This window comes from Myodes glareolus, chromosome 2, assembly GCF_982192425.1.
Source record: "Myodes glareolus chromosome 2, mMyoGla1.1, whole genome shotgun sequence".
Classification (NCBI taxonomy): Eukaryota; Metazoa; Chordata; class Mammalia; order Rodentia; family Cricetidae; genus Myodes; species Myodes glareolus.
Genome location: NC_142027.1, coordinates 110,525,602 through 110,547,097, shown reverse-complemented (window position 1 = coordinate 110,547,097; position 21,496 = coordinate 110,525,602). Strand labels below are relative to the sequence as shown.

At 48.6% G+C, this 21,496-nt stretch overlaps 1 non-coding gene and 1 pseudogene across 1 annotated transcript; one reads left to right on the top strand and one right to left on the bottom strand.

The window, feature by feature from the left end:
• Positions 1–4,607: 4,607 nt before the first annotated feature.
• LOC125400188 (small ribosomal subunit protein uS17 pseudogene) lies at positions 4,608–6,488 on the top strand (annotated as a pseudogene).
• A 12,659-nt stretch (positions 6,489–19,147) lies between these two features.
• LOC125400221 (U6 spliceosomal RNA) lies at positions 19,148–19,254 on the bottom strand. Its single transcript, XR_007231906.1, has one exon. It is a non-coding gene; the product is annotated as a U6 spliceosomal RNA (small nuclear RNA).
• Between the last annotated feature and the right edge of the window lie 2,242 nt (positions 19,255–21,496).

Here is a 21,496-nt window from a genome sequence, read left to right as displayed (position 1 = left end):
CACCGGCTCAGCCCTGGTGTTTATGGCAGGCTTGGGATGAACGCTCTCAATTGGATCGTCCTTTGGTGTCTTTGCGATGGGCCCTTCCTGGGTCCAGTCTGACATCTTCATAGGAAGATGGGAAAAAATGATAATCTGGAGATTAAAATTTTACCAGGATGGGGCTGGGCATGATGGTACATGTACCCAGTAACCAGAAGCTGATGCAGGAGCGTGGTGAATTTGAGGCCAGCCTGGGCTACAGAGTGAGTTCCAGGTCACATACTTGTTGTCTCCAAAACAAACCAAAACAAAACAGGAGCTGGGGATATAATGGCATGGTGGTGCATACTTGTAAGTCCAGTATTCTGGAAGTAAAGGAAGGAGGAACCGAAGTTCAAGGTTATTCGTGGCTACACAGCCAGCTTGGGGCCAGCCTGGGACACATGAAAAATATGTCTCAAAAGTAAAATAATAAGGAGCTGGAGAGTTGGCTCAGTGGTTAAGAGCAGTGCCTTCCAGAGGACCCGGGTTCAATTCCCAGCACCTATATGGCAGCTCACACCTGTCTGTAACTCCAGTTTCAGGAGATCCAAGACCCTCACACAGACATATGTGCAGACAAAACACTAATGCTCGTAAAATAAAAATAAACTTTGAAGAGTAAAACAGTAAAGAGTCAGGCAGATCTACCACTCTCCAGGTCCAAAGGAAACTCCTCCTCCCCAAATTCTGACACCATTCCCCCTTATTAAAGGAAGAGTTTTCTTGTCTGTGGTGCTTATTGGTGTATCAAAGTGCATGCCGGCTTCCAGGCTTCCTCAGTATTCCAAGTACCTGTGGCTCTTTCGGGCTTTTCTGGTCCTATCCCCCACCCTCAACTTCTCCAGCTTATGGGCTTCCTTTCCTCCCTCTCCTGGTCCCCTCCCCTCTCTCTCCCTCTCTCTTGTCTTCCTCTCTTGATCTCCTTTGCCCATACTCTCTTTGTCTTTCTCTCTTCCTCTCCCTGCCCCCTCCTCTCATGGCTGCATCCTGTCTGCTGGTCATGTTCAATTCACCACTTTCTCTCTCTGCTCTGGGCTCTTCCAGGTTCCCGGACTGTATGCTCCCTCGTATCTACAATAAAAAACCTCCCCTCAATCATACCTTGCATCGGTCATACTCCCATTTTACACACACACACACACACACACACACACAGTGCCAAAATCCTTACTTTATATACTAGTTCGCACTTAGAAGGCATAGGCAGGCAAGAGCCGGGGGGATGGATCAGAAGTTCAAAGTGACCCTCGGCTACAGAGCAAGTTCCAAACCAACCTGTTTTGAGGCTCTGTCAATACAGTAACAACAAAATAAACAAATAAAAAATTAAAAATGCTATCAAAAGCAGCAATATCCAAGGGCTGAGTGTGGAGAAGGAGAGTCATAGAGAAGGTACGGGGGTGTGGCAATTGCAGGCCAACTAGTCAGTCCACACCCTCCTGTGCAGATGCCTGCAGAATGGAACCTGGTCTCTGAGCTCTTAAGCAGAGAACGTGGATTGTGTTTGACGTTTGGTCACGACTGACAGTGATCCTAGTATCTGCTTGCTCTGGAGAACTTGCCTTGACTAGCCCAGGTTAGAGCGATTACACAAAGCTCCACTCTTGCTTGCTTTGCTCTCTATTCATCCGTCTTCCTCCAGGAGGCCCAGGGAGAGATTTACGGGGCCCTAGGGGGCTCCGGAGCCTAGTGTCACAAAATCTAAGGAACTGGTTCTGGAGGGATTGCTCATGGTCTGCTCTTTCAGAGGATCTGAGTTCAGCTCTCGGCACCTATATCAGTAGCTCACAATCTCCCGTAACTCCGGCTCCAGGGAACTGTATGCCTTTGGCCTCTGAAAGCACCGCATGCTTATGCGTGTGCGTGTGTGTATATATGCATGCACGCACGCGTGCGCACACACACACACACACATACACATGGAATTTTTTAAAATCTTGGAGGAGGAGGAATGGAAGAATTAGAATTCCAGAGAAGCAGTCAGGTGTGGTGGTACAGGTCTGTAACCCTAACATGCAGGAGTCAGAAGCACCAGGCTAGCCTGAGCAACATGGTAAGACCTGTCTCAAAAAAGCCCAAACCAATTCTGGCAAGATGGTTCAGAAGGTAAAGGCACTTGCGGCCAAGCCTGATGACTTGAATTCAATCCTCTGAATCCCACCTAGTAGAAGAAAAATCCACTCCTGAAAGCTGTCCTCTGATCTTCACACGCCCACTGTGGCACACTTACGCCCACACATATACACAAGCACACAAAGTAAATGAACAAAAAATAATAAGAAGGAAACAGCCAAAGTAGGTTTAGTATGTGGGTCAGTGGCTGAGGGCAGACCAAGCACATATGGAAGCCTGGGTTCCAGCCCCAGCACCACCTGGGAAAGATGATGTACGTCTTTACTATCAGCACTGCCAGGCCAGGTTCAGGAGTTCAATGCCAGCCTCAGCTACCAAGCGAGTTAGAAGTCATCCTGAGCTATACAAGGCCGTCTCAAAAAGAAGAGCCGAGAGCTGTGTGTGATGGAGCAGGTCTGTAATCCTGTGCCTGGAGTGCACAGACAGGAGGAGCTTGAGCTCAAGACTAGCCTGGGGACCACTGTGACGCTCTTAGGAAAAATGAAGGGCAGGGGTGACTCTGAGCCGTTAAATGCTTGCCGTGCAAGCATGTGGACCAGAGTTCAGAGCTCTAGAATCCACACAAATGCCTGAGTCCATCTGTAATTCCAGCCTTGGAAGGTGGAGATAGAGGACCTTCATGTCTAGTCAGTCTAGTTTGGAAGGCCAGCCTCATTCGGAGCTCTGGGTTTGATTAAGCAATGTCTCAATGAATAAGGTAGAAGCAAAGGAGAATGATTCCCAGCATCAACCTTGGGCCTCCACATATGCACACAGCTACATGCATTCGCACCAACATGTCCAATTGCCCTCAAATGTGTACTACACACACACACACACACACACACACACACACACACACACACCTTCCTAAAGCCATAGTCCTGCTCTCCCAGGGTTCATGGGAGGAGCAGCTTCCTGCAGGGACCTAACTGGCACACCCTGTCCCCTGCTACCACCAACTCCCCCACTCTCTCAGCTTCTTGACATTGTAAGCTCCTCTGCGGGGCAGCTCCTGGGTCGGAACACCTGGAGCAGGCATGCAGCCAGGACAGGTCCTGGCAGAAGGAATCATTCTGGTCCAGCTGGCAGTACCAGTCTGAGCCCGTCACTCAGAAGTCTGCCCCACCTTCCTACCACTTCCACTCACTGGCCGGGTCCTAAACACCCTCACTTTGTATAACACATCTCTCTGCCAGTTGTCTCCACATGCGCGTGACAGAGCCTAGAGATCCAGGCTGGCTAGGGCCCAGGCTGGATCTGCCGGCCAGCTGTCTTGTGGCTGGCACTAAGGATGGCCTGGCTTACAGAGGTGTGACTGCATCAGAGATGGCTATAGCAAGGCTGCCCTGAGGTGCCCTTGCCTCAGATAACTCCGCAGTGATGTACGGTCACTCCCGCTTAACAACGGGGTACACAGAGAGAAACAACTTGGTACAGCAAGACTCAAAGAAATGACAGACTTGCTGGAGGGGTGTGGCTAGAGACAGGAAGACAGATTAGCCCAGGATCAGAAGCAAGACAACTCAAGAGGAAAGGATTCTGTAGCTTGAAATACATACTTACATACATATACATATATATAGTACATAAATATAGATATATGTATAGATATGCAAATTTATGTGTATATATTTATTTTATGTGTATACGTGTTATAGATAGTTGATTTTTTTGAGAGAGAGTTTCCCTGTGTAGCCCTGACTATCCTGGAACTCACTGTGTAGACCAGGTTAGTCTCGAACTCACAGAGGTCCACCTGCCTCTGCCTTCCAGATGCTGGGAATAACCACGATCATCCTATTAAAGATATTTGATTAAGCCTGCATGCACGTATGCACACCACAAGCATGCCTGGTGTATCGGAGGCCAGAAGAGAGCATCAGATCCCCTGGAACTGGAGCTAGAGACAGTTGTGAGCCACTGGCTGTCCTGGAACTCACTCTGTAGACCAGGCTGGCCTTGGACCCACAGAGAACCGCCTGCCTCTGCCTCCCGAGTGCTGGGATTAAAGTCATGTGCCACCTCTGCTGGTCTGGTTGCAACAAGCACTCTTACACTCTTAACCACCTCTCCAGCCCCTAGATGTATTCTTTAAAGTGTTTTCACACCGCACACACATTTTTCAAAAGAACAAGAAGAATTAGTCTCAGCGATGTTGCAATCGCTGTCTTTGGGCAGCAGCTTCAATGTTTTCGGCTCCCAGGAGATGTCTATCTGGAAAATGTGCTACCATGGAGATGAAGACCTAGATAGAATGGGGAAGCAGAGGCTGAGTTTTCTTGGTGATTGGTTGGTGTGCCTCTGGCCTTCCTGAGGCTGGAGATGGAGTTACAAGGCTCTTGCAGGATGACCTTGGTCCTGTGGGAATTCTATCACATTGCCTCTTTACCAGCTGTGCCATAGCTCCTGGGTCTAACACTGCTTTAGAAACACTATGTCCCCTCCCCCTGCCCCAGTTTGCCAGAAAGATGATGACCGTTCAGACCCTGCGAGCTTCCCAAAAGCAGCCCACAATCTTTCAAATCAAGAAGTGGATTCTGCTGGGAGAAACTGACAAAGAGACCCTCCCTTGGTACAAGAACATTAGTCCAGGATTCAAGAAGTTCGAGGAGGCCATCAAGGGCACCTACATAGACAAGAACCTCCCCCCACTTCACTAATAACATCTCCATCGGAGGTCCGATCTTGTCTGGTGTAGTGACCAAGATGAAGATGCAGAGGACCTTCGTCATTCTCTGGCACAATCTCTATCTACTACACCCTGAAAGTCCAATCGCTTTGAGAATCACCACGAGAACATGTCTGTGCCCCGTCCTCCCTCCCACCCCCGTTTCAGAGATGTCCAGACCAATGATATTGTCACCATGGAGAGGGCAGGCCCCTGAGTGAGCAAGATAGTGTGCTGGAGGTCACCAAGGCTGCTGGCACCAAGACGTTCCAAAAGTTCTGGGAGGACTCTGACCAACTCCGTAAAGCAAATAGTTACTTTCCAACTTAAAAAAGAAAAGAAAAGAAACACTATCTCCATCCACATTACTTTTGTTACAAATCTAACAGGGGGTGAGGGAGGGGGCTTCTGGGAATTCAGGCCCACTTTTTTTAAGTTTTACAGAACAGAACTTGATTAAGTAAATGATGACAACAAAGGTGAAATGGTGGGAGAGGGGAGATTCCATCTCTGTCTCCAGGAGCCTCTATGCACACTACCACAGGCCACCTAGGGCGCCAGCAGCCATACAGCTACCCAGGAGTCAACTGCTGTGACCAGGGTCAACAGGAGACAAGGCCAGCCAGGCAGTGGTGGCCTTTCATCCCAGCATGCTGGAGGCAGAGGCAGGTGGATCTCTGTAGGTCAAGGCCAGCCTGGGACAGTCAGAGCTACAGCCTGACCTGTAAAACGAAAAACAGGGGGGAAGAAGGAGAAGAAAGAAGAAGGAGGAGGAGGAGAAGGAGGAGAAGGAAGGAAGAGGAGGAGGAGGAGAGGAGGAGGAGGAGGAGGAGGAGGAGGAGGAGGAGGAGGAGGAGGAGGAGGAGAAGAAGAAGAAGAAGAAGAAGAAGAAGAAGAAGAAGAAGAAGAAGAAGAAGAAGAAGAAGAAGAAGAAGAAGAAGAAGAAGAAGAAGAAGAAGAAAATGGTGAGAAAATGAGAGACAAGGCACCACCTTGATTTTGCCTCGACTTCATAAATTCTTAGAAAGTGCATAGTCCAGGGTAGGGTTCAGTCCCCCAAACCAGAATAAATAAATTCTAATTCAGCTTCTGTTAGTCTTTATGGAGGGAGAAAAGTGAGAGATAATGTCTGCAAGTCCTGGCTGGGCAACCGAACAGGGAGATGGCGCTTCAGTCCCAGACCGCAGTGAGATCCCCGATTCCATGCCCAGAGGCTTTGTCTCACAAGTAGAGTTTGTGTCAGGGCGAGTCCCACGGCCTTCATAGAGTGCAGCATGAGAGTCCAGAGATGGTAAGATCTCCAGCATCTGGTGTTTCTTTCTCCTGCACCCGGAGGCGGGACTGCTGGGATGTCTCTGAGGCCTCAGCTTAGCACGTGCGGTCAGTGACGTCAGCTGTACCAAGCTTTCGGGACCTAAGGGTCACAGAAGGGGACAGTTCAGTCTCTCCAAAAAGCTAAAGAATCCTGCTTGGGGACACCCTAAGATCAGCTAGATTCTGAAGGGGTTCCCATATCCCGACAGGCAAGCTGCCTAGGTTGAGAGGAAAGGGCAAAGGCTCTGTTATAAGACGGCTCCCTCCACCAGGACCCCTCATCGTCCAGGTTCTGAGGGGCCGGGAGCTGTGCCGACTCAGCCAGGAGCAGAGATTTTGTAGGCACTTTACTTCCCACTTCTGCTGACCTCCGACTGCTGCTGCTGACAAACCCTTAAGCACCATGTTTAAAATTCTCCACAGGCAACCTGGCTCCTCCACCTCAGGATCTCGGGCCCCGGCTCTTTCCCAATTCCACCATCTCTCAGGAGTCCACACCCACTCTTTTTTTTTAAAAAAAAAAAATATTATTTATTATGTATACAGTGTTCTGCCTGCATGTATGCCTGCAGTCCAAAAGAGGGCACTAGATCTCATTACAGATGGTTGTGAGCCACCATGTGGTTGTTGGGAATTGAACTCAGGACCTCTGGAAGAGCAGCTGGTGCTCTTAACCTCTGAGCCATCTCTCCAGCTCTCCACACCCACTCTTGGGACCACATTCTATTTGAAACTATGTTTCCATACATTGTTCTAGGAGCTAATTATGGTCCCAGTCCTTCTTGTCAGAACCAAGCTTTGTCATTCTTTAGACCCAGGGAATTGTGGGGTCTCCTGCTCTTTCTAATGCTCTCAGCTTTTCAAATTTCTGAGCCTATGGTGGCTGCCATTGTGAGTCTCCATGAGCCTAAAGCCAACTCCTTCACCACCTTTGGTGCAGAGGCCCATATGGCCTTATTTTGGTATTGTTGTTATTATTATTGGTTGGTTGGTTTTCTGACTTATTGAGACAGAGTCTTTCTGTATAGTCCAGGCTGACCTTGTACTCACAGACATCCCCTTGCCTCTGCTTCCCAAGTACTATGATTAAATATATGCTGCATCTTAACCCACCTGTTATTTGAAATTATTGAATGTATTTGCCTCCTTAGCCCAGTAAGTGCCCATCAGTCTTATAATTTGTGTGTGTGTGTGTGTGTGTGTGTGTGTGTGTGTGTGTGTAGGTGCATGTAAATGCAGTACACACAGAGTCCAGAAGAGGGCATTGAATCCCCGGGAGCTGAAATTCCTGGTGGTTGTGAGCCATCCAAAATAGGTGCTGGGAACTGGACTAAGTTTCTCTCCAAGAACAGTGTATACTTTTTTTTTCAAGACAGAACCCTGTCTTGAAAAGACAAAGATCTTGGTGTATCTTTGACTGTCATGGAACTCACTGTGTAGACCAGGCTAGCCTTAAACTCAGAGATCTGCCTGCCTCTGCCTCCCAAGTGCTAGGATTAAAGGATTAAATGCATGTGCCACCATGCCCATTTTTTTTTTTAGATTTATTTATTTCATTTATAGATGAGCGCTCTACCTGCGTATATGGCTTTATGCCAGAAGAGGGCATCAGATTCCATTACAACAACTACATGGTTGTGAGCCACCATGTGGCTGCTGGAAATTGAACTCAGAACCTCTGGAAGAGCAGCCAGTGTTCTTTACCATTGAGCTATCTCTCCAGTAACACCCATCCCCATTCCTTTGTTTTTTGAAACTGGTTCCCGTGTAGCCCATGCTGGTTTTCAACCTACTGTGCCAAGGAAGATGGATGAGGATTCCCGATATTCCTGTCTCTACCTCTTGAATGCTGGGATCACAGACTTGTGACAGATTTGAAGATCGTGGGGCCTTAGGAAGCAGAGCCTAGCTGGTGGACCCAGGTCTCTTCCAGGAGGCCTTTGAAGATCACAGCCCACTCTTAGCTCTGTCCGTACTCTCTCTTCTCCTCGGTCTGGCAACACGTGAACACCAGCTACCTCACACACCCACAGCACACCAGGAAGGCTACGGTGGGCCACACAATCCAGAAACCATGAGTTAAAGTCACCCTTTCTTCCTTAAGTTATTTTTCCAAGTGTCTTTGTCACAGGGACAAAAGAGCAGCTAATGCAGTATCCTCTGGTCCCCAGCTGAGGGTGGTAGGTCTAGATTCCTTATGGTTTCATGTTCCTGTGGCCATTGCTCAAATTTCACTGTCTCTGGGTCTCCCAGGGACCCATGGGACACCCAAGTGATCCTCAGTCCCGGGCTAATACATGGTCCTAAACTTTTCATTTCTTTTTTTGTTTTGTTTTGCTTGTTTGTAATTTTTGTTTTGTTTTGTTTTGAGACAGGGTTTCTCTGTGTAGAGCCCTGACTGTCCTGGAACTCACTTTGTAGACCATGCTGGCCTCGAACTCATGAAGTTCCACCTGCCTCTGCCTCCCGAGTGCTGGGATTAAAGGTATGAGCCACCACTGCCCGGCAGGTCCTGTACTTTTCTATGCCTCTCCTAGTGATAACATCTGCCCTCCAAGTCAGTCCAAGCAGGTCCTCTGGCACCTGTTGTCCAAATCCATGCTCTTGATGAGGCAAGTGAAGGAAACAACCTAAAAGAGGCATTATGAGAAGACTGGGGCTCAACTGGTGAAATGCTTGTCTAGTGTGTGAAGTCCTAGGACGCATGCCCAACCTTGTGATTCTCACGGTACATAGACGAGTAACCCCAGCACTCACCAGGTGGAGGCAGGAGGATCGGAAGTCAAAGGCCATACTTTGGCTACATAGAGTTCGAAGCTACTCTGGGCTACACGGAACCCTATTTCAAAACAGACGAAAAGTACCTCCTGTTAGGTTTCAAACCTGGGACAAATGACCAAGGTGTCTATTTAGCATATCAGAGTGAACCTGGCCTCTGGGTTCATCCTGCATCCTTCAGTCCCGACCTGTTACAGGGTCCTCCTGGCTGGCACACCCCACCCTGCTACCCTAAACTCTTTAGCCCAGGGACTGGGTTGCCCTTCCCCCAGCTGCCCTTCCCTAGATAATCCAACCACTTTGGTTACCTGATCCCTTTCCTCTACTCTTTGGGCCTCCTGGTTGATGCACCTGTTCCCCTCTCTCCCTCCCCCTGCTCACATGGCTCAAGGTCATAAGGTCGTGTCCATTCTGGACTCTCCCAGATTTCCCTGCCTCTAGACGTGCTTTCCCACACCTCTGTATAAACCTTCTTCTCCATCACAGTGAGGAGCAGTGGAGTCCTGTCCTTTGTATTTCCTTTATTTCATTCATTGGATGCTGGAACCCCAAATCCTCCTCCTCCTCCTCCTTCTCTCTCTCTCTTCCTTCCTTTTTTTTTTTGTGTGTGTGTGTGTGTGTGTGTGTGTTTGAGACAGGGTTTCTCTGTGTTAACAGTCTAGGCTATTCTGGAACTTGCTTTGTAGACCAACCTGACCTCAAACTCACAGAGATCTGCTGAAGAGTCCAAGAATAAGAATATAGAAATATAGATTCCGGAAATAAAAATGTAGAAATAAAGCAATACAAAGTTGTCAGACTAGGAGAATGAGAGCAGGCGGTCAGCAGCTTTGTCAGTAGCTTAAGGATTAATTATTGACACTGGGCTACTCTTCTTTACAATCAATAACTCTGTCTGCAAGGCTGAAGCGTCCTCTGTAAACTGAGGGTCCCTCTGCAAACGGAGGCTCAGCATTTAGATACCCCCCAGCCACTCATAACCAGCAATTGATGATAGCTGAGTTAGCTTTCAAATGATGGGATGTATCTGACTTTTTGGTTGTGCATTTTCCCATACCCTTCCCTGCTATGCAAAACTGGCGGTACCAGGGGTGTGCAGAGCTTTGGTAAGCACCCTCGGGGGCGCCAGGGAAAAACAATGAACTAAACACAAACACTAGCTTAACAGAAAAACTCTGCAAATGAAAATGTAAAAAAAGGCAATTTGTATCTAAGTTTTACCTCAAGATCGTAAAAATTCCTTTGTTCATGCCTAATGCTTGTTGCTTCTTGCTATAAAAAGGGGAAGTCAGAAACCGTCCTTTGCCACGGCCTTACAAGTCTATCTCTGGCTGTGGTCTCAGCTAGTTGATAAGCTTTTTGTGCCCCATGGAGATTTATTTTTTAATTTTTTTCCCTGGAATAAAGTTTGCTCCTGGTTTAATAGACTTTGGCGGTCTGTCCCCCATCTTTGTGTGACCCCTGTAGACCCAACACTGTCTGCTTCTGCCTCCAAAATGCTGGGATTAAAGGCCTGTGTCACCACACCCGGCCCCCTTTCTTTCATAAATATATATATTTTTTTCTTTTCTTTTTTTCCCCCAAGCTATTCTATCCCATTTTGGCCATAGTTTAATTGGGAAAGGTCTCCCGTAGGCAAACGTGTTTAAACACTTGGTCCTCAGCAGGTGGCGCTGTTTGGGCAACTTTGAGGAGCAGGGAGCTTCCTGCAGGAGACATGCTCCCGGGTTCAGGCCCACCCTGAGTTCAATTTTCTGACCTCTGACATATTGTTAGTCCCTTGCAATGGTAGAAATCAAGCTGGTTGGAGTCAATACTGACCTCCTCTCTAAGTTCGTGCCTTCTCCGGGTTCTGACCCAGTTCAGCTCTCTATCCAGCCTGGACCCTCTGAACTCTGGTTTATCTCCTTCTGTCCCTCTCTGACTTCCACCCACTTACTTAACTCTGTCCCACACTGTCCTAGCTTGGGACATCATGTTCCCTCTTTTTTGATGCTGTTCGCTTGTTTGTTTATTGGACTTATAAAAACTTGACTTAACATATTCATTTATAGATAGATGATGGATGGATGGGATGGACAGACAGGATTCCCATAGCCCAGGCTGGCCTCCAATTTGACATGTAGCCAGGAATATGACCCTGAACTTCTAATCCTCCTACTTCCACCTGCTGAGCTTGGGAATTACAAGTTCGCGCCATCTTCCCTGTTTTATGCAGTGCTGAAGATGGGAGCCAGGGTTTTGTACACGCTCGGCCCCGTTTCTGCTTAGCAAGTGTAGGGATTACAGGTGTGTGCCACCTTCCTTCCAGGAACAAGCACCCTTTTAGCATCCCAGCCTCAGGCCTTGAGCCCTGCTGGGGTCTGAATTTGAGGGGCACAGGCAGAGAAGCCAAGACAAACAAGACAGTGGTGTTGCACGTTTTTAATCCCAGCACTTGAGAGGCAGGCAGAACTCTCTGAGTTTGAGGCCAGCCTGGCCTACAGAGCGAGGTCCAGGACAGCCGAGGCTACCCAGGGAAACCCTGTCTGGAAAAACAACAACAACAACAAAGAAATCAAAACAGTCACTCTGTGGGTGAAAGGGGAGAAAGTTTATTCCAAACTGCCCAGGCTGTCTCTCAGGAAAGCAGAGAATTGGGGCCGGAGGTAGAATCTTCATGGTTATAAGAGACTAGTAAGGAGAGAGCCTGTGAGCTGGGTGGGGGCTTTGAGGTATAAACAAGTACTTGTGAGTAAGGTCTGGGGGAGCCTGGAGGCTAACATGGATCTTGGAGGCTGGCATAGGCCCCCCGGGCATGTGTTAATGGAAGAGCAATATGTCTCTTGTTTCTTTTGGACCAGATAGTGTCCACACAGGTTGATCTTTCATTGGTGTCCTGAAGTCCCAGAGCCATGGCCTCAGGGAAGGAGAAAGTGATCTTTGGGGGAAAAGTCCCTGATCCTCAGCAAGTAAGCTCAAGTAAGCTCAGGTAAATTCAGAGGGTAAGTTCAGGGCTGAGCAAGTCATATCCAGGGAAGAAGCCCACCTTCATCAGGCTTTGAGACAGCCCTGAATGATGCCCATATTCCTAGTTCCCTGCCACCAAAGTCCCCAGATACTTGCCCAGATACTCCACAGTACCCAGGGGATCTCTACCCAACTTCTTAGGTTTATCAGACTAGAGAAGAAGTTTTACGATCTGGGAAGACAGCCCAGTTGGTGAAGAGCTTGCCTAGCAAGCATGGAGACCTGAGTTCGATCCCTTCTGGGGGATTTTATTCATGTGAAAATCCTGGGCATGGTGGAGCATGCTTGTAATCCCATTCCAATGAGGCGGAAATAGCGGATTCCAGAAGCTCGCAGGCAGCCAGCCTAGCTTAATCAGTAAATTCTAGACCAAAGAAGGAACCTGCTTCCAAGGAAGCAGACGGTGGCATTTCTGGACACTAGCACTGTCCTCTGCCCTCCACATGCAGGAAACAGCGGGAGAGAAAGAGAGAGGGAGGGAGAGAGAAAGAAAGAGAGATCTTTAGTATTGAAAAGGAGTTCCTAGCAGGCAGGTCTCTGTGAGTTTGAGGCCAGCCTGGTGTACGGAGCAAGTTCCAAGACAGTCAAGGTTACACAGAGAAACCCTGTTTCTGCCGTGAGACTGGCTGTGCTCAAGCCCCCTGGCTGCCAGCCCATTCTGTTATCGTAGGTCTGGCAGCCACATCTGGGTTCTAGGCCTTTGGCCTTCCCTGGTGTGTCTTCTGGACAAGAATTGTTGATTACTGTGTCTAATGCTGCTGCTCCCAGCCGGCACCTGCTAGTTGCCAATCATTCATCAGCAATGCTAGGCCACTAAGAGGCAGCAGAGGACCATTCTTGTACTTGTGAGCATTTGAGACAAACTGCCTGGAATCAAATCTCTGGCCATTTTTTGTGCGTGTTTTAAAATTTAATTTCTTCTTCTTCTTCTTCTTCCTCTTCCTCTTCCTCTTCCTCTTCCTCTTCCTCTTCCTCTTCCTCTTCCTCTTCTTCTTCTTCTTCTTCTTCTTCTTCTCCTTCTTCCTCTTTAAAACAAGGTTTCTCTGTTTAGCCTTGGCTGTCCTGGAACTCACTTTGTAGACCAGGCAGGCCTCAAACTCATACGATCCACCTGCCTCTGCCTCCTGAGTATCATTTATTCATTTTTAATTATGTGTGTATGTATGTGTCTGTGTTTGGGCACAGGCTTATGAGTGCAGGTACCTGACGAACCAGAGACACCGAGTTCTCTGGAGCTGGAGTTACAGATGAGTGTGAGCCACCCAACATGGAAGCTGGGGATTGAGCTCAGGCCCTCTGCAACAGCAGGATACAGTCTTAAAAGATGGGCCAACGCTCCAGCCCTAGTGTTTTAGTTTTGGGGGTTGTTTTGATTTTTGCTTTTGTGTTGGGTATTGGTTTTGTTTTTTTCAAGACAGGGTTTCTCTGTGTAGCTCTGACTGTCCTATAACTCACTATTAGACCAGACTGGACTCAAATTCAGTAATCTACTGGCCTCTGCCTTCTGGGTGCTGTGATTAAAGGCATGTGTCACCACCTCCTTTAAAAACTATTTTTTAATTAAATCTGTGTGTGGGTATGTGCACATAAGTGTAGGTGCCTGCAGAGGCCAGAAGAGGGCGTTGGATCCCCTGGAACTGGAGTTACAAGTAGTTTTGAGTCACCAGAGGTGGGTACTGAAAACTGAATTTTACTAAAGCAATACAAACTTGTAACTATTGAACCATCCATCACCCCCTGCTTTTCCCCATCTTTATTTGGTTGGTTTTGTTTTGTCTTGTTTTGTTTTTGAGACAGGGTCTCTCTGTAGTCCTAGTAGTCCTGGAACTCACTGTGTAGACCAGGTTGGTCTTGAACACAAAGATTCACCTGCTTCTACGTTCCAAGAGCTGGGATTAAAGGCATGCACCACCACCGCCCAGTTTCAGCTACCCCTCCCCCTTTTAAAAACAGGTTCTCAGCTGGTAGTGGTGGTGCATTTCTGGAGGAAGAGGCAGGCAGATCTCTGAGTCCGAGGTCAGCCCAGTTAATAGAAAAAGTTCCAGGACAGCCAGGCCTACACAGAGAAACCTGTCTCAAAAAACAAAATAATAATGTAGGGGCCAGCCATGATAAGCTAAGTATGGACAGGTCACCCAAAGAAAGTTCTTTATTTTCTAACCATTATCATCCGCCAGAGTAGAACTCGGCCCTCGATAAATTTAATAAGAGGCCCGAGTCTCAGTAGTTTACCCTGAGGCAATACCTGGTTGCAGGGCCCGACCACCGCCCAAGAACAGACATCCAAAGGAAATGCCTAACATTCCAACCGCTGTAGATAGGATCACCTGCCAGCGCACATTCACCAGAACACCTAGACAAATGTCAGCCAATCAGGGGTCCTGAACCTCAGAAACCCCTCAACCTCACCTTTACTACTATAAAAATTCTAATTGAGCTCGGGGCTCTCCGGTTATTACAATATGTTGGACATGCGAAGAGACCGAGTTTGCAAACTTGATTAAAATAAAGGCTCTTTGCTTTTACATACAGGACTCGGTTTCCTTGTTGGCTTTTGCAGGGACTTCGAGGATTTGGGCATAACAAACAACAATAATAACAAACCCCCCAAAATCAAAAAAACACACACAGGGTCTCATGCAGTCCAATCTTGAACTTGCTATGTAACCTAGAAGGATTTTGTATTCTTAATCTTCTGGCCTCCAATATTACAGGCATGCTTCACAGGAGACTTATGTGGGGGTGGGGCCACGGGCTTTGTGAGGACTAGGTAAGCATTCTGCTAACTGAGATACCTGGTTTTGTTTCAAGTTGGCTTTGAACCCCTGATCCTCCTGCCACAACCTCCCAAATACTGGGATTAGAAGTATACATGACATGACAGTGGTGGTGTACGCCTTTAGTCTTTAGTCCCAGCACTTAGGAGACGAGGCAGGTGGATCTCAGTGAGTTTGAGGTCATCCTGGTCTACAGAGTGAGTTTTAGGACAATCAGGGCTACACAGAGAACCCCTGTATCAAATACAAACAAACAAACAAGCAAAAAGCCACACTCATCTTTTATCATTTTTGCGGTGCTGGAGGTCGAACCCATTTTAGTGTGTGCACAAACAGTGAGCTCCAAGTATTTGATTCTGTGGCATTGGGAATGGAACCTAGAACCTTACTTATGCTAGGTAAGTACTCTATCTCTAAGCCACGCTCCCAACCCCTCACTGGGGGATTCTAGTCAGGGGCTCTACCACTAAGTCACGCCCCCAGCCCCTCACTGGGGGATTCTAGGCAGGTGCTCTACCACTGAGCCACATCCCAGCCCCTCACTGAAGGATTCTAGGCAGGGGCTCTACCACTAAGCCAAGCCCCTATCTCCTTACTGGGGGATTCTAAACCTAAACGGGTGCTCTACTATTGGGTCACATACCCAGGAAGCCCCTCACGGGGGGATTCTGGGCAAGAGGTCTACTTGCCCTGAGCTAATCTAATCCCCTTTTCCCTATCCATTCTTATTTCAAATAGGATCTCATTAAGTTGCCCAGGCTGGACTTCAACTTGCCATCCTCCTGTCTCAGCACCCACATATGCCAACCGCACCCCTGGAGCTAGGATTATAAACCTGAGCCATGAGGCAGAACTTGCTAATCAGCTTTGTTTGTTTGTTTGTTTGTTTTTTGAGGTAGGATTTCTCTGTGTAACCCTGACTGCCCTGGAACTAGCTATATAGACCGGGCTGGCCTCGAACTCACTGAGATCTGCCTGGCTCTGCTTCTTGAGTGCTGGGATAAAAGGCATGGGCCATCACCGCCTAGCTTCATTTCCCTAATTTTATGTTAGGAGGTGACAAGGGAGGGGGCCTTCAATCCTTTCTTCTTCTGACCTCACTGCAAGCTAATTCCTAACTGGCCACCATTCATTTAAAGCTATCAATGTTTGGCCAGGGCTGGCAGGTAGGCTGGGAGCCTTGCATACTAAAGAGAGAAGGGACTCAGGTCCTCAGGACTTCAGCTGTGTGCCCCACGCCCACTTAGTGCATTGTCAAAGAGCCAGCGTGGGAGGAGATGAAAATGGACAGATTCGCCACCCACCTTTGAGCCCTCCCAAAGAGCGTGTGGACTGGCATGCGAACATACTGAGCCCTGCTTCCCCACTTTATGAGACAGGTACAATGTAGGCCTCTTGGGTGGTTTCCAGACAGTAATCTGGAGATGAGGAACAGTGGCAAGCTTTAAGAGGCCGGAGAGAGGTTCCTATGGCAACCCGGACGGCAAGGACCACCTGGAGCCTGATGCCCCATCCTCCAGGGACAACTCCCGTGAAGGTTTTCACGCCCTAAAAAAACTCAGAGCAGATTATTCCGTAAAGACCGCAAAGGCGGAGACGGAGGGGAGAAAAGAGGTCCCGAAAGCCGGGATAAGCTCCCGCATTAGCGCTTTGGCCGGCTGAGCAGGCAGATTCCAAAGCAGGGATGGGAGTCCCAGCAACAGGCCGGCCATTGGCACGGAGGCAAAATGCTGGTTTGTGATTGGCTCTTGCCACGCGCAGGATGGAAGATCTCCTGGCGGGGTGGAGCGTGACTGAGCCGCGGCCCCGCCTAGCTCACATCCGGGTACCTGGGCATCCCGAAATGGCCAGAGATGGGGTAGTGGTCACTCTAGGATGGCTTGCACACGCAAGTAGCACAATACTTCGTCTGAAGTCCAGGTGTTTGGGGAGAGGTGTAGGTACTCAGACACTCGGGAATGGAGATCTCTGATTAGCGGGGCTCGAGGTCGCTGCTGCCATCAGGGTTCTTTAAGCAGACACTCGCACTAACAGAGACAGCTGCAGAACTGGCAGTGTCCACCAGGAGGAGGCAGAGGACGATGGTGCTGGAGTCCCTTAGAGTTATGGGGAACGGATCCCAGACTTGGGCCAGGAAGACTCCTGAATCCCAAGCACCTCCACCTCACCCCCCCCCCGCCCCCCGCCCCAACCCTTGCGTTCAGCCTCACTGTAACTAGGTAATGATTCAAGGTCAGGCCAGTTAACACTGTTGCTTCCTTAGCCTGTGTGTGTGTGTGTGTGTGTGTTTGAGAGAGACAGAGACAGAGAGACAATATGTGTGTGTGTGTGTGTGTGTGTATGTCGAGGGGGGGGAGGGAGGGAGGGAGAGGGTGGTGTAATTGTAGCTCTGGGTGACCTGGCTTCGAACTCACAGCACTCCTTACCTCCTCCTTCAAAGACTACAGATGAATGACTCCTCCTAGGGACTGGCAGGACTTGCTTTTTGTTTTGTTTTGTTTTGTTTTTTTGAGAGCAGGTCACACGCAACCCAGGCTAGTCTCAAATTTACAGAAGCAGGCTTGAACTCCAGGTCTTCCTGCCGAACCCCCCTCCCCCCACCCCCACACACACATTACTTTTGTGCCTCATCTTTTCATTTTATTTCCGAGACTGGCTTCATGGAATCCAGGCTAGTCTTGAACATATCCTTGCAATTTTAAAAAAAGATTTTGTGTGGGTGCATGTACACAGGCATATGCGGAGGCCGGAAGTGGGTGCTGGACTGTCACTTCCTACCTATTCCTGAGGCAGGGTCCTTCTCCTGAGCCTGAGATCTGAATTTCCTCAGCGAGCCTGGAAGCCAGAAAGTTCCAGGTGATGGTGCTCTGGAGCACAGGTCACCGGGCTTGCCAAGTGGATGCTGGGTCCTGGTGAACAGACATGGGTACATGGAGCACTCTTGACGGCGGAGCCACGGCCCCAGCCCTCAACCTTGAACTGATCGTCAGACCTCCCAGAGTGCTGGGGTTTCAGGTGTGCCCAACACGGGTTTCCGCCGTCCTGAGCATGGAACGCAGGACTCCGTGCATGTTAAGCAAACACTCTACCAACTGAGCTCCAGCCCATGTTGTTATTTTATACTTACCCGGCTTCGTTTTGTCCACGACCACTAGGCTATCAGTCTTTGGCTCCTGCTTTTAATCCCAGCGCTTGGGAGGCAGTGAGGGTGGGAGCATGGTGCCGAGTTTCCAGGCCAGCATGGTCTACATAGTGTGGCCCTGTCTTTTATGGCTCCTCTTGCTTCTTTCCCAGCAGTAGGACAGGGCATTGTGGTAATTTGGACATTTAGGATGATAATATTCAAGGACTGACCTAAAATGCTTATAGTTCGTTGGAACCTTCTTATAGGTTTACCCAGCTGTTGGTTGCTAAATCTCTCTTGACCCTAATTCATCGATTCAGGGCCAGGTAAAGATTTCTCACTGTTCCGTTACCCCTGCCTTACTCCTCGCCGGCTGAACTCGCCGGCACTGAGAAGGCATGGCAGTATTTCCAACAATCAGCATTGCAGGACGAGGCAGGCAGTCTGGCACTGCAGGCCAAACCCCTTCTTCTTTCCTGGTTCTTTGGAGACAGGGTTTCTCTACATAGCCCTGACTGACCAGGAACTTGCTCTGTAGACCAGGCTGGCTTTGAACTCAGGAATCTGCCTGCCTCTGCTGTGATTAAAGGTGTGTGCCACCACTCAGCTGGCAAAACTCCTAACCGGCATGGAAAGGGTACCTTTAGAAAGCACTACTTACTGTTCTGATAAGCCACGTGAGATCCAAACAGCTGACAGTCCTCCAACTAAGAACACCAGGGCATAGGTTGGTGGTGGTCCCCATCAAGGGGTCATTCAGCCAAAGCACTTGTCTAGCATTCCCTAGTGACTGGCTGGGGTAGGGATGTAAACTGATTTTTTTTTTAAAGATTTATTATATGTATTTAGTGTTCTGCCTGCATATATGCCCGAACACCAGAAGAGGGCGCCAGATCTCATTATAAATGGTTGTGAGCCACCATGTGGTTGCTTGGAATTGAACTCAGGACTTCTGGAAGAGCAGCCAGTACTTTTTTAAACCATTTTTTATTTTTATTTTATGTGCATTTGGTGTTTTACCTGCATAAATGTCTGTGTGAGGTATCAGATCTTGGGTGCTGGGAATTGAACCCAGGTCTTTTGGGAGAACAGCCAGTACTCTTAACCACTAAGCCATCTCTCCAGCCCAGGAGAATGACTTGTATTTGTTTTTCAAGACAAGGTTTCTCTGTGGCTTTGGAGCCTGTCCTGGAACTAGCTCTTGTAGACCAGGCTGGCCTTGAACTCAGAGATCCGCTTCCGCTTCCTGAGTGCTGGGATTAAAGGCGTGCGTCACCACCACCCGGTGGTAGAGTGATTCTTTTTTTTTTCTTTTCTTTTTTAAAAATTATAATTTACATAAATATGGAATGCCTCACGAATTTGCGTGTCATCCTTGCGCAGGGGCCATGCTAATCTTCTCTGTATCGTTCCAATTTTTGTATATGTGCTGCCGAAGCGAGCACTGGTAGAGTGATTCTTAAGGAGTGTCTGAATCACTGAGTTCCATCCTCAGAACCACCCAAACAACCCAAACCTCAAAACCTACAACCTCAAGAACCCCTCCTGAAAATCTGGCTCTATATGTGATTCAAAAATAACAAGGAGCTGGAGAGATGGCTCTGTGGCTAAGAGCACTGGCTGCTCTTCTGGAGGACCCAGGTTCAAGTCCCAGCACCCATACGGCAGTTAACAACTGTCTGTAACTCCAATACCATGGTACCAGACACTCTCATACAGACATGGATGCAGGAAAAACACCAAGGCACATAAAGTAAATAAATCATTTTTTGGAAAAAAAAAATCCAGTCACGTTCATCACATTGGTAGCCAGACTCCAACAATGTAGATTCAAAATGAAGGTGTCTCTCAGACATGCTTTCCTGTTTTGAGGTCCCTTGGGATCATGGGGAGCTACAGTTTCCTGGCCTTGTCTTTGGAGGCAGGATGACTCCAGACCAGCAGAGTCTGACCTCACCAGGCACATACGGGAGGTGGGGGAACTGTGTGGGAGTCAAACCTCCCTCTCTAAAGGTCTGAGGTTAGAGATCTGGTGTCTCTTCTGAGCGCTGGCAATACCCACTGCTGCAGTTAGGGCCTTGGCAGCATAGGTCATGGGCACTTCTGCTTAAGAGTCAGGCAAAGACTGGAGGACAAAGCAAAGTCTCCAGCCATTGGAGTGGGTGTGGTGACCAAAACCTGCCACCTCAGAATTTGGGAGGTAGACACAGAATTAGGAGTCTGAGGCCAACCTGGGCTACATAGAATCCTATCTCCGTCTCACATGCAAATCAGTTTGGTTTTTTGAAACAGAATCATACTGTGTAGCCCTAGATGACCCTCAACTCAGAAATCTGCCTGTCTCTGGCTGAGATTAAAGTCTGTGCCACCACACCCAGCTGGTTTGGGGTTTTGTGTTTTTGAGTCAGGGCCTCTCACTCCAGCCCCACAGTTCCCCTTTCCAGGTTGCTTATCATTCTGAATATCAGATATTTACCTGCGATTCCTAACAGTAGTAACATTAGTTATGAAGTCGTAACAGAAGAATTTTATGGTTGGGGTCACATGAGAAACCGTACATAAGGGTCACAGCATAGAAGGTTGAGAACAGTGGGAAGGTTGCCCTGGGAAGGCTCTGTCTTGTGTGCAGCAACCCTTGCTCTGCCCACAGATATCCAGTTTATGACCAGGCCAAATTTGTGGTCATTCAGATTTAACTGTAGGCTCCCAAGCACTAGAATGAGGACAGCGGCAGGCTCACTAGGCACACTGTCTGTCCGAGCAGTCTATCCTACCTCAGGGTTCTGATTAGTCTGCTGGTTACTTAATGTCAACACCCAGAAATAGAGACCAGCATTATCTGGTTAGTTTTCAGAGGCCATTTCCCCAAGCTTGCTCTGAGGTCTAGGCTGTCATTCTTAGCCACCCAGATCACTCTCTGAGTCAACACGGAGACTCAGCTGACCAGTGTCAAGGCCAACACATGTGGTAATCACATATAAATAGAGTGGAGAAAACACTTCAAACAGCAAAGGATCTGCTGGGCAGAAAGGTCCCGCCGTGATCCCACCTCCAAAGTTCTTGGATGCAGCTAGCTCTACCTGGGTGGAGAGGGGTCCCGAACACATGGTTAGGTCACTCCCCCATTCCTGTCCATCACCTTTTTTATTGCTTTTTTGTTTTGTTTTTGAGACAGGCTCTGCTTGTGGGTTGTCTAGCCTGGCTTTGAACTTGAGACCCGGTGTCAGGATCCAAGGTGCTTTGTGCCTCTTGGGCAGTATATTCTAAACCAGCCCGCAGCAGAGGTACCGGCATCAGCTCCCAACACTCAGGTGGCTGCCAAACAGGATGGATGATGGTCTTCATTTTAAACAGCCTAACTGACAGGGACTAGACCTTGTCTCAAAACATGAAAGCCAGAGCCTTACCCTGGTCCCTGGCACCTGTCTCTATGGGCCTCAACCCAGGCTCATCCATCCCTCTTAAAAACTTGCGATGCGGAAATGTCAACAGAACCATCAAGAGGGAAATGTGCACCTGAGTCCAGAGGACAAAGGAACTGCACAAGGGACCCCCACGGTACTGGAATACCGAAGTGCTAGGACTGAACTTGGCCTTCAGCATCTAGGCCAGCTAAACTACACATATCCCCACTTCTTGTGTTCCCAGAAGAGTCTCACTAGCCTGGGAACTTGCTATGAAGTCTGG